At 41.4% G+C, this 12,400-nt stretch overlaps 1 protein-coding gene across 1 annotated transcript in view; it reads left to right on the forward strand.

Moving 5' to 3' along the window:
• The window catches only part of LOC124722311 (glutamate receptor ionotropic, kainate 2-like), a 593,330-nt gene that overhangs the window by 353,998 nt on the left and 226,932 nt on the right, over positions 1-12,400 (forward strand). The window lies entirely within an intron of this gene.

The raw sequence follows: 12,400 nt of genomic DNA on the forward strand, positions 1-12,400 counted from the left end.
AGCTTCAGACTCTATCTGCCACCTGCCACCCCTGTTCTGTTTTAAAATGGTGAAAATTGCCACATTACTGGGCACAAATAGTGTCCACCACGTAGTCACAGTGTGCCCTTAGATGAGGTGGGGGGTGGGGGGGGGACTCGTTGCCTGTGAATGGGCAGTTTTAGAGTCACACAGACACACTCCCCAAGCTGCTCCCTACTCCTGTGGCGAAAGAGTTTCTTGCTTGGGACACCGACTGAGACGTGAGAGGACATACCAGTGGGCACCAATTCCTTGTCACATATAGTGATATTATAGGAGGAGGAGAAGAATCTGCCCATCTTCTGGAAGTAGGCTGAATGGACAGCAAAGGAATCTGCTACTGGTAAATGCAAGTGCTGAATCATTATTATTTTCACTTTCTGAGAGTACTCCATGTGGAATGTTTTTGGAAAATCATAGTGAATTCATGGAGAAGACATTTAGGTGGAAGCCGCAATACCAGTGTGGGCTGGGCCTAGGCTGCAGAGGTTGCTGGGTGAGTTGTGGGCCAAGGGCACTTTAGTTGTTAGAATGAGGATTCGGGACTTGAATGCAGAGAAGGAGACGGAGGGGTACCGTTCAAATCGTGGCAGGGTGCTTTGGTTTTTGCATTGTTAGGCCCCAGCAGGTGTATGGTGAACATTCTGTAGCTCAGGCACAGTACGAGTTTTTAAGGTGAATTTTCACCTGCCTATTATAGTTCCCTAATATGAGACACCTCAACTGCACTCATGTTAGGGATTGAAATCTGCTGGAGAGTTTCTTCAACACGTCTATTGAGTGCTAGACGACGACACAGCGAGTAGGACGCCATAGTTGAGCCGGACACAGTACGTAGAGGTTGATACAAAATTTCTTGTGCTTGGAGTTTTTGTGACATCGGTGTTAAGACAATATTTCAGCTTAAAGGTGAGTGGATAATTCTGCACTCTTTTATTGTTGTTATTTGTGACGGTATTACCTATAATTATTCACAATTAGGTTCATTTTACAACGAACGTTGTTAGCCAGCGCGTGATTCTTTGTGTAAGATAGTGAAATTCCTAATATGCGATAGTATGGGGATCCAAATACGCGACAGTGTCACACATTACGATACCTATCGCATATTGGGGGAACTCGTTCTCTCACGATTTGTTATGTGTAATTTACGCAATACTGTCATGAGATAACAATATTTTATCATTTATTGTATTAAAATTTGGCAATTACGTTTATTTTAATTCGATTAAATTATCATAAACAGGGATTACTTTGACTGCTCTTATGATCAGAAATTGGAATGTTTTCTGGAACTTTCTTCCAATGCAGTATTTTGCTCAGAAGTTGATCAATATTACTCCAAATTCAAAGTACTCCGTTCACAGTACTTATAAAAATAACCTAACAAATAAAATCATAGAAGTTGAAGTCCTTTAAGAAGTATGTCTGATTATTGTATTTATTCTTTGTAGTACGCATTGGCACCTAAAAGGAAAAGTGGGATATAGACGCCATGGTTCGCGCCATTACATCTATGAGAAATGGCGAGATGGGGTACTTAAAAGCCCCAAAAGTTTTTGCTGTACCAAAACGTAGTTTGGAAAGGTATGTGAAGGATAAGACTCGTACACCCGAGAAGCTGGTTGGTGTTAATCTTGGCAGAAGGCCTGTTCTCTCATCTCAACTGGAAGATAAACTAGTGAAATACTGCCTTGCAATGGAAGAGCAATTTTATGCTCTTAAATGTGAGAACATACGAAGCATGGGCTTCCAGTTAGCAGTCAGGAATAGGCTGAAGAATCCCTTCAATTCAGAAAAGGCTTCACCAGGAAAGAAATGGCTCCGAGCTTTCCTTAAGAGACATACCATTTTATCAATGAGAACTCCTCAGGGTCTTGCAGCAGCAAAAGTGAAAGCTTTCACTCCAGAAAATGTGGGGAGATTTTTTTATATTTACGAATCTGTGCTATCTAAAGTCAACCATAACCTGCATCGAGTCTTCAATGATGAAACTGGGGTGACGTCTGTGCAGCACAAACACAGCGGGGTGCTACCTTGACTTCAGCAGAAAGGGGAAATCTCATCACAGTTGTAAAGTATATGAACGCAGCTGGCACTTATGTTCCACCACTAATCGTCTTCCCAAGGAAGAATATGAAGCAGCAATTGATGGACGGTGCACCTGCAGGACCAATATCAGCTTGTCATCCAGGTGGATGGATACAAACTCACATTTTTACTCAGTGGTCTGATCATTTTGTGAGTCATGTAAAGCCATCTTCAAATGATCCTGTCATTTTGATTCTTGATGGGCATTATTCCTACACAAAGAATCTCGATGTGATTGATAAAGCACGTGGAAACAATGTTCATATTGTATGTTTGCCACCTCACTCAACGCATAAAATGTAGCCACTTGACCTCGGATTTATAGGGCCTTTGAAAACCAACTATGCTCAAGATATAGAAACGTGGTTGCCAAGTAACCCAGATCGTGTTATCACCCCATTATTAACAGCCAGGTTATTTGGGGCAGCTTACAACCGAGCGGCAACAATGGAAGCATCTGTGAATGCCTTCAGAAAAACAGGTCTCATCACATGCAACAGAAACATCTTTAGGGAACATGAATTTTCAATTCATGGACATGCTGACGCTCTTCAAGACAGAGTTGCCAAAAACGAAAATGAAACTACTGATGGTGATGGTCAAGCTGTCAGCCCGGCAGACATCAGACCTCTCCCACACATCGCAAAACCACGTGGAGATAGTCAAATAGGTCAAACATCGCCTTCGTGCTCTGCTGCATTACTAACTTCTACTCCTTATGTAAAGCAATTGCAACAATCTAAACAGAAGAAATCAGATGCTGAAGCTAAAAAAGCAGCCAGAAAGTTATTTGAGGAGAAGAGTGGAAAATCGTCAAATCGTAGACCTAAAGCACGAGAATCGTCTAGTGACTCGGCATCCGATGTCCATCTTGATGACGGTGGGGATTCAGACAGCAGTGATGATGGTGACACAGAGTGTCTGTTCTGTACTGGGTGCTTTTCTGAAGACAAACACGGGGAGAAATGGGCACAGTGCAATAAATGTTAGCGCTGAGGTCATGAAGATTGCGGTGTCACACAAGACAATTTTGTTTGTCCCGGATGTCGTAAATATAAACCTAAGTAGTGTGAAATGAGTGAAGGATAACAGAAATGAATGGACATGTAAAAATTGTATATTCATATGTCATTATTCTGTAATAAAATAATTACAGCAAAATATTATTGCTGTCTCATATTAGGAAACCTTGATCTCATTTCTACGAAATGGCTTGTTTTTTAAGATTTAATAACTACTCTGAAAGATTGTTTATTATTGCATATGCGATAATTTTATGATAAAATTAAATAATGCAAGATATTATTACCATCATAAAAAATACAATTGCACTTACTTTTAGGTATTTCAAATGGGTTTACAAAAGTGTGTCTCACATTAGGCACCTTTCCTCTACTTAAAATCTCAGCCGTTAGTTCAGAAGATATTCTTATCTTATTCATTTGATTCTTTTATGAGGGACTTGATAGGATTTTTTTTCGGAATATTATACATCGCGTCAACTTCAGCTTTACTGCTAGGGCCCACAATCTGTCATTTGCATGTAAATCTTCCGTTCCGTAACGTTCTACGGAAGAGTAACTGAAGGGAGGTTCTGTGCTGCAGGATATTATGGGGCAGAAATTCAGTAGAGGAATCCCACACACCTCCCACCAAAACAGCCGCATTGTAATGTCAGCGTAAGATTCTGTGCCTGTGACTTCTTCATTCAAATCTACTTCAATATCGTTGTGGTCAGGTACGACAGAGTCTTCCTTTTCAGTGCAGTTATTTAAGACAGTATCTAAATGTTCATACATATCATTTCTGACTTCATTGTCTGTGACTTGTAGCAGATCTGAACGAGCGTCGCTACAAAATTTAATTTGCACGCCTTCCGTACTTCTAAGAAGGTACAGTCTTCCCTCTTCACCTGCCATTATCCTGAAACTCTAAAAAAATAATTTACAAAATTTATACAAACCTTTCTAAATACACTGCAAGCTTTGACATCTCTCAGTTCACTCAGTTTAGACTATCTGGCAATACATGTATTAAACTATGCCATGAAAAGGCACAATACTCCATGCATGGTTGTATGCTGTTACCTGCGTGCTATTATTATGACGATCTCCTGCAGTAGGATGCACAATGCTTGCGTGACATCAGTTACTGCTGCAGGACTGTTTCTGCACCCTGTATGGTCCAACAGTGCTTCTCGTTCAGTGTAAACTTGCCTTCTACGACATGTTGTCTCGTTGGACAATGAAATCCTCGTAATAATAATACTCATCTAATCCAAGGACCGTGCACACGAATGTTGATTTAATTCCGTTCGATAGAGTCTGATATGAACTGAGCCATTAGCCTCACACGCAACACTTGCAGTCACGTAATAATACGCGAAAAGTAAGTTGACACTCAGCGCGGTGGCTGATGGGAGCCACCGTAAAGGCATTTTCCATTTGCAGCCGCTCCCATCAGCCACCGCGCCCATTGTCAATTTAGTTTGCCCGTATAATAAACTGCTCGCTGCCCAAGTCCAAACAGTTCAAATACTGTTTTACACAGTTCAGTGCTAATTCAAACACAGCTCACTGTCCTAATTAATTCCCATTTTCATAAATTTAGAGAACTTTTAATTACCTCCACAAGGCATGCCGTTCACGACGGGACATTACTACATGGAGCGTTGTTTCAAACTAATTAACCTTTGCGACCGACATAAGGGTCAGCTGCTCAGTTCTCTTTGCTTCCTTCGTATTCCCTCCTCTGTATTACCATACATAACAGGTGCCTATCGACATTTACAATGTGAATACAGAGCGTGTGAGTGGCCTATTTATTCTCTGCTGCATCAAGGCAGAACACAAACATTCTAATTGTCCGTCTACCTGGTATCTTCTATACATGTCCGTGCACGACAGCTGCGTTCATGTCGTTCGTGTTTCTTGATATGAGTCTGTAAGAAACCTATTAGCGAATAGGCTAAGGCTCTTAACACTCCTAACTGAGAAATCAAGTTCCAAAGTGGGATGCCACGGCAGACAAAGTCGAAAACTTGTAACGAGCGCTATGATGTGGTGACGCTTACAGTGCCACACATAACACAGTTCCAGTGCGCAACAACTGAGATGTGTATAAAATACTTTGCACGCATTACATCCGCATATGAAAATAAACGTCCTATTTACACACTCCACTCTGCATTGCTCACACAGACGCATTTCACTGAGGTAATTTATAGACAGTGCAACCACAATGTCAGCTCTGTGCTACTGAGCTAGGTGATGCAGTGGTTAGCACACTGGACTCGCATTCGGGAGGACGATGGTTCAAACCCGCGTCCGGCCATCCTGATTTAGTTTTTCAGCGATTTCCCTAAATCGCTTCAGGCAAATGCCGGAATGGTTCCTTCGAAAGGGCACGGCCGATTTCCTTCCCTATCCTTCCCTAATCCGAGCTTGTGCTCCGTCTCTAATGACCACGTTGTCGACGGGACGTTAGACACTAATCTCCTCCTCCTCAAATGCGTGCCCTTCAGCCTACAACTAAACCGTCCATGTTTACATTGTTATTTGTGTTAATGTTTATTACGTTGTTACGAAAGTTCTCGTCGTCTGACTCTTTCGTCAAGTCTAGCGTGAGGTATCCAAACCTACCATTCCAACATTTTCTGCACATCTTCTGGGACTCCAACAATAAACCACCAGTTACAAAAACGTGAACGGTGTCTTGTGTCGTTATACAGGGTGGTCCGAAACAGTCTTAAAAGCTTCTAAAGGTGTTAAAGAGTAAGCTGTGCTGAGAAATAACTGCTAAAAAAAATTCTATACGTTGTGCCTTTCCGAGTTAATTAGTATTGAAGTTAGCAAATCAGACCATTGTGAGCCCAAATTCAGTCGACCCGTCAGAGACTGTATCGTCAAACATGTCCTTCGTTTGGTTTCCTGAAAACGAGCAAGAGAGTCATACAAAAATTGCACATGGGTCGATAGTAGGAATCGAACCCGAGCCCAAGGCTGGGCAGTCTCGTGCGCTGTCATCTACGCTATGAGAATTAGTGACAATAATTATATCTGGCAGGCAGCCTTAACTGCACGCGCAACGGCTTGATTGGCTAATTTCAGAGCTAATTAACTCGGAAACGCACAATGTATCGATTTTTTTCTTAACACTTGTTTCTCAGCAGAACTTACTCTGCAACAACCTAACAAGATTTTCAGACTGTTTCTGACTACCATTGTAACAGTATATTCAAGACGAGAGAGTTCTGAGGTTGGGCTTGATCATGGAAGCAAGAGTTAAGGAAAATCAAGTCACCTTCATAAGCTGCGTCGATTTATAAACGCGTTCAATAATGTTAAATGTAGGAAGATATTTGAAATTTTCAGAAAAATGGATGTATGCTGTAAGAAAAGACGGGTGATATACAATACGTATAATAACCGAAAAGTAATAATGAGAGTGGAAGACCAAAACCCAATTGCTGTGATTATGAAGTGTGTAACACAAGGAAGCAGTTTTTCTCCCCCTACTAATGAGTTTATTGAGAAATTTACTATCAAAATTGGGGACCACGTGACAGACTAAATGAAGAAATTTTGTTACCTGAGAAGCAAGGTAACTTATGACGGACGAAGCAAAAAAGACATACAAACAGATTAGAATAGTCATACAGGGCATTCATGGCGAAAATAATTTTGCCAGTATTAAACATTGGCCTTAGTTTGAGGATGAAGCTTTTGAATGTACTTCTGGAGCACAGCTTTGGGTGGAAGTGAATTATTGACTGGAGGAAACTGGAAAAGAAGGGAATCGAAGCGATCGAGACATGGCGCTTTCAAAGGTGTTGAAAATTAATAGAACTGTTAACATCAAAAAGAAGTGTCTCCGCATAACCGGCGAGGAATCAACTATGTGGAAAATACTGACAAGAAGAAGGGACAGGATGGTAGAACATGTGTTAATACATCAGAGAATTACCTCTATGGTACTAGAGGGAGCTGTAGAGGGTAAAATACTGTAGGGGGAGACCGAGATTAGAATATACAGGGTGTTCGGAAATTCCCATTACAAACTTTCACGACATGTTGAGGGGAGTAAGTACATAATATTTTGAATAGGAACCCACGTCCGGAAACGGTATCCACTTCTGTTTGGGGAACTGAATTAGTCGTGACACAGTAGAGTTATTAGGTACAAATTCGAAAGGAAAAATAGCGAAACATCCATTTGTCACTTAAGCACTTATGTTTTTCGTATTAGGTGCATTGTACTGCCACCTACTGCCAGGTACTCCATATCAGGGACCTCAGTAGTCATTAGACATCGTTTGAGAGCAGAATGGGGCACTCTGCGGAACTCACGAACTTCGAACGCCGGCCGGGGTGGCCGAGCGGTTCTAGGCGCTACAGTCTGGAACCACGTGACCGCTACGGTCGCAGGTTCGAATCCTGCCTCGGGCATGGATGTGTATGATGTCCTTAGGTTAGTTAGGTTTAAGTAGTTCTAAGTTCTAGGGGACTGATGACCACAGATGTTAAGTCCCGTAGTGCTCAGAACCATTTCAACTTCGAACGTGGTCAGGTAATTGGGTGTCACTTGAGTCATACGTCTGTACGCGAGATTTCCACACTTCTAAACAGCCCTAGGTCCACTGTTTCCGATATGATAGTGAAGTGGAAACGTGAAGGGACACGTACAGCACAAAAGCGTATCAGCCGGCCTCGTCTGTTGACTGACAGAATGGTTCAAATGGCTCTGAGCACTATGGGATATAACATCTGAGGTCATCAGTCCACTAGAACTTAGAACTACTTAGACCTAACTAACGTAAGGACATCACACACATCCATGCCCGAGCCAGGATTCGAACCCGCGACATTAGCGGTCGCGCGGTTCCACACCGGCCGGGCTTGACTGACAGAGACCGCCGACAGTTGAAGAAGGGGGTCATAATGTGTAATGGGCAGACATCCATCCACACCATCACACAGGAATTTCAAGCTGCATCAGGATCCACTGCAAGTACTATGACAGTTAGGCGGGAGGAGAGAAAATTTGGATTTCATGGTCGAGCGGCTGCTCGTAAACCACACATCACGCCGGAAATGCCAAACCACGCATCGCTTGGTGTAAGAAGCGTTAACATTGGTCGACTAAACAGTGGGAAAACGTTGTATGGAGTGACAAATCACGGTACACAGTATGGCGATCCGATGGCATGGTGTGGGTATGACGAATGCCCGGTGAACGTCATCTGCCAGTGTGTGTAGTGCCAATAGTAAAATTCGGAGGCGGTTGTGTTATGGTGTGGTCGCGTTTATCAATGGACAGGGCTTGCACCGTTCGTAGTTTTGCGTGGCGCTATCACAGCACAGACCTAAACTGATGTCTTAAGCACCATCTTGCTTTCCACTGTTGAAGAGCAATTTGGGGATGGCGATTGCATCTTTCAACACGATCGAGCACCAGATCATAATGCACGGCTTGTGGTGGAGTGGTTACACGACAGTAACATCCACGTAATGGACTGACCTGCACGGAGTCTTGACCTAAATCCTACAGAACACTTTTGGAATGTTTTAGAACGCTGGCTTCGTGCCAGGCCTCACCGACCGACATCGATACCTCTCCTCAGTGCAGCACTCCGTGTAGAATGGGCTGCCATTCCCCAACAAGCCTTCCAGCACCTGATTGAACGTATGCCTGTGGAAAGTAGAAGCTGTCATCAAGGCTAAGGGTTTGCCAACACCATACTGAATTCCAGTATTACCGATGGAGGGCGCCACGAACTTGTAAGTCATTTTCAACCAGGTATCTGGATACTTTTTTTCACATAGTGTATGTCACAATGAACTGAAATTCGGGTGGCTAATCTTTAAATAAATTCGAGAACGCCATTACGGTGCATTTATTAATAAACACCAAAGAACAATTCACAACAACGCAATTTGGTACATATAACTTTAAAAAATGCGGAAAATTAAGAGCGCTGGTGACATAGAGAACATACCTTGATTGTATCCTGAATACTGAAGAGACTAGCATGCAACAGAAATCTTTATTACACTTCATACAACTTCTGAAATATTCTTACGTTGTTGGCAGAATAATAAACGTCATTTGTTTCCTCATATAAAAATTTTACTGCATATTGCCACTGTAGAAGCAAAACTTTAATGTCACTTAGGCTTCCACGTGCATTTACTATGCCAAAAGTGGAATCTAACAATAAATATTTGACAAATGTTTTAGTTAGGCGCCTAAATCTTGGTGGGTCCCCGTCGTTCAGAACTGTCTGATTGGATCCGCTGTCGTGGCTTGCTCATACTTTCTCACACCACTGGTGTACTTCAGTACCATATCGAGTGCCCAGTCTGGCTCTGTGTTCCGAACTTAGAAACCGCTTCGCATTCTTCGCTATAACGTTTTACATTGCTCCTCAAGAAAGCAAGTAATTCCTATTAACTGCTGCTTCCAATACAACGTTACGACCAGCAGATAAAATGTTGTCGAAAGTAAGAGGAATGTCACATATCCCCTTCATTGTTTTCCTTTCAAAATTGTTTTTCTCGAATTAAATTCCAATTTAGAAAATAAGTAGAGCCATGGTATTGTAGCATGTAGGGGTATTCTTTACATTTTGTCATTTTTCTCTATGCAGTAAACTTATACATTGCCTAAGCCACAACAACAGTATATTAATGAAGCCTTTTGATGCCTTATTCAACTTCAGTAATTAAGAAATGGACTTACATTACAAACTTCCCTATACACTTAGTCTACATTAACTGATTTTTTTGATGTCTTGCGACAAAATAAAGACATTTTACAGTAAAATGAAGACATTTTACAATATTACAGAAATACATCATATGTATACTAACTTTTTTTGCTCCAGATCATGATAATATTCAAATCCTACTTGACTTATTTTCACAGTATTAACATTTATTACGATTTCTAGTTTAATAAACAACAAATACAATGAGGTTAACCTAGATATCGCACTATATTAAATAAGTCCTTTAAGACAACAGTATCCTGCTCTTTCAGTGCAGAACCAGATCATATAATTATTTGTAATAAATTCTTTTTCAAATTGCACATTACACAAAATTTCAAATGTTCTCGTTAAATAAAGTTTTGAAGATAGTCATCATACAAATTTCATTTTTACACCACTCTGTATATACAAAGAAAAACGTTACAGCCACGCTTTTATCCAGCCTGAGTACCATGTGTTAGAATACATATGAGCACCGTTCATATTAACATTTCATGTAAAAAACGTTATTTATTTTGGACAAAACATACCAAATAATTTTACATTTTTCATAATGCTCATAAATTCTTATCAATTTTTCTCGTCCAAGTGACATAAAATATTGTTAAAGTTTACAGATAATTAGCTATAGAATTTACTTCCTTTGGATATAAAATAATATTCTTTAATTGAGTTGTCTTACAAGGATATCAATCCAGCTCATGATAAAGTCAGTATTTATATCTTGTGTTTATAAACATATCGCACTGTAACACACCCACTCTCACATCACCGAGACCTCACTTCTCGCTCCCAATGTACAGTCTTAGACATAAAAACTGGCCGCTGGCCGGCCGCCACAGAGACTAAGTCCGAGTCGTTCACTTAAGGTGGCCAATAAAACTGGCCGCCCCTGACAACTCTTAAGTCCGGCCATCTGCACAATCTGGCAACACTGTAAGATGTGGAAGTGTTAGGAGGAAGTGTTGTCTACTTCCGATGTGTGCTCGCACTGTGTGAGCCCGTGGTCTAGCGGTAATAGTCGCGCATTCTAAACTTATAGTCGCCTGTTTGCGTCCACCTATATGTATATTGGTTTTTTTTACTACATTTAGGTCCTCGTATAAAGTTATGAGTCTGATTGAACATCGAAGATAATTCGCTTGACATTCTACCCACCAGCAATAACAAGTATTCCAGAAACAATTCCGCAGGACAGCTCGTGGCTGCGTCGCGATCATAACAGCTTACGCTCGAGCGTTTCCTCGCGCTGCAGCGGCTACCGGCCACCGGCCAGACGCCACCCGCCGCCTGAAATCCGGCGCCGCGCATGTGAACGCGCCGCGACGCTGTCAGTATATGTTTTAACTGTCATTTTCGAATTTGAAGTTCTAGTTATCATCTTGCAGTTAAGCATTGCATTTTGCATACTTGAAATTCGTGGACTACGGTTAAGCATTGTAAAATTGAGTCGCAAGTGGAAGAAGGTGTAACATCTGCAACACAACGTTTACTTTTGGTATAACAGAGGGGTGAATGCAGAGGAGGCAACTAGAAAGATTTGAACTGTGTGTGGAGCGAGTGCTTTTGGGAAAAATACGCCAGAAAAAGATATTCTTGTTTCAACAAAGATCGTTCTGGCACGAATGATTTTCCACATTAAGGAAGTCTCGACTACTGATACATGTGATAGATTACCATTTCACCATCATGCGACATTTGCAATCAACAGGCAAAGTTCAGAAGTCTGGCGTAGGAGTACTGCATGCTCTAATTCAAAACAACAAAAATCATGGAGTGACTATTATTGAACGTCATCAGGTCGCCCATTGAGCATTCGTATGCAGTACTGTTGTTGGTGACGTGTTATGATGCCTTTATCGTTAACTTCCTAAGAAGAAATGAAAGGCTGAGCCCCACCAAAAGACGCAAACTCGAGCAAAGAGTAGTGTGAACATAATATTTTACATCTGATAGCTCCAAAAGTGTGTTTTGGGCTACGAATTCTGCCCCACGGGATGTGTGCAACACAGCTGGAATTTGTTGCCAACAACTAAGACACCTTTTGGTGGCAGTGTAAGGAAATCGAGCAACAAAACTACATCACCTGTGCTACTGCATGATGACGCACTCTGTTGATTTGAGAAACAAAACTGTCCAGGAGACTGATAGTAAAGTCGTCTCTCAGGCATTTGTATTGATAGGGAAGTCCACTCTCTCAAGCACATGTCCCTCTCGTCATATATTCGTAAAAATTTACCTTTCCCGCTCTTGATCGATCAACCGTCAAGGCAATTCATTTCTAGACGAAAATACTCTTAAAACTACACTGGTTTAATGACATCGTTAGAACTAGTGGGTTTCTACAGGCGTAGAATTTGTAAACAACATTAGCATTGTCAGATTGTTTTAGATATCGTGAAAGAAAATTGTGCTCCTGATTAATTTCTCTTTGGTGGTTACTGATGCGTTTAGTAAATTTAATTAAAATATTCACTGTACTAATACAAATTAAATTCAGCTTACTACAGTAACAGC

Source organism: Schistocerca piceifrons, chromosome X (assembly GCF_021461385.2).
Source record: "Schistocerca piceifrons isolate TAMUIC-IGC-003096 chromosome X, iqSchPice1.1, whole genome shotgun sequence".
Lineage (NCBI taxonomy): Eukaryota > Metazoa > Arthropoda > Insecta > Orthoptera > Acrididae > Schistocerca > Schistocerca piceifrons.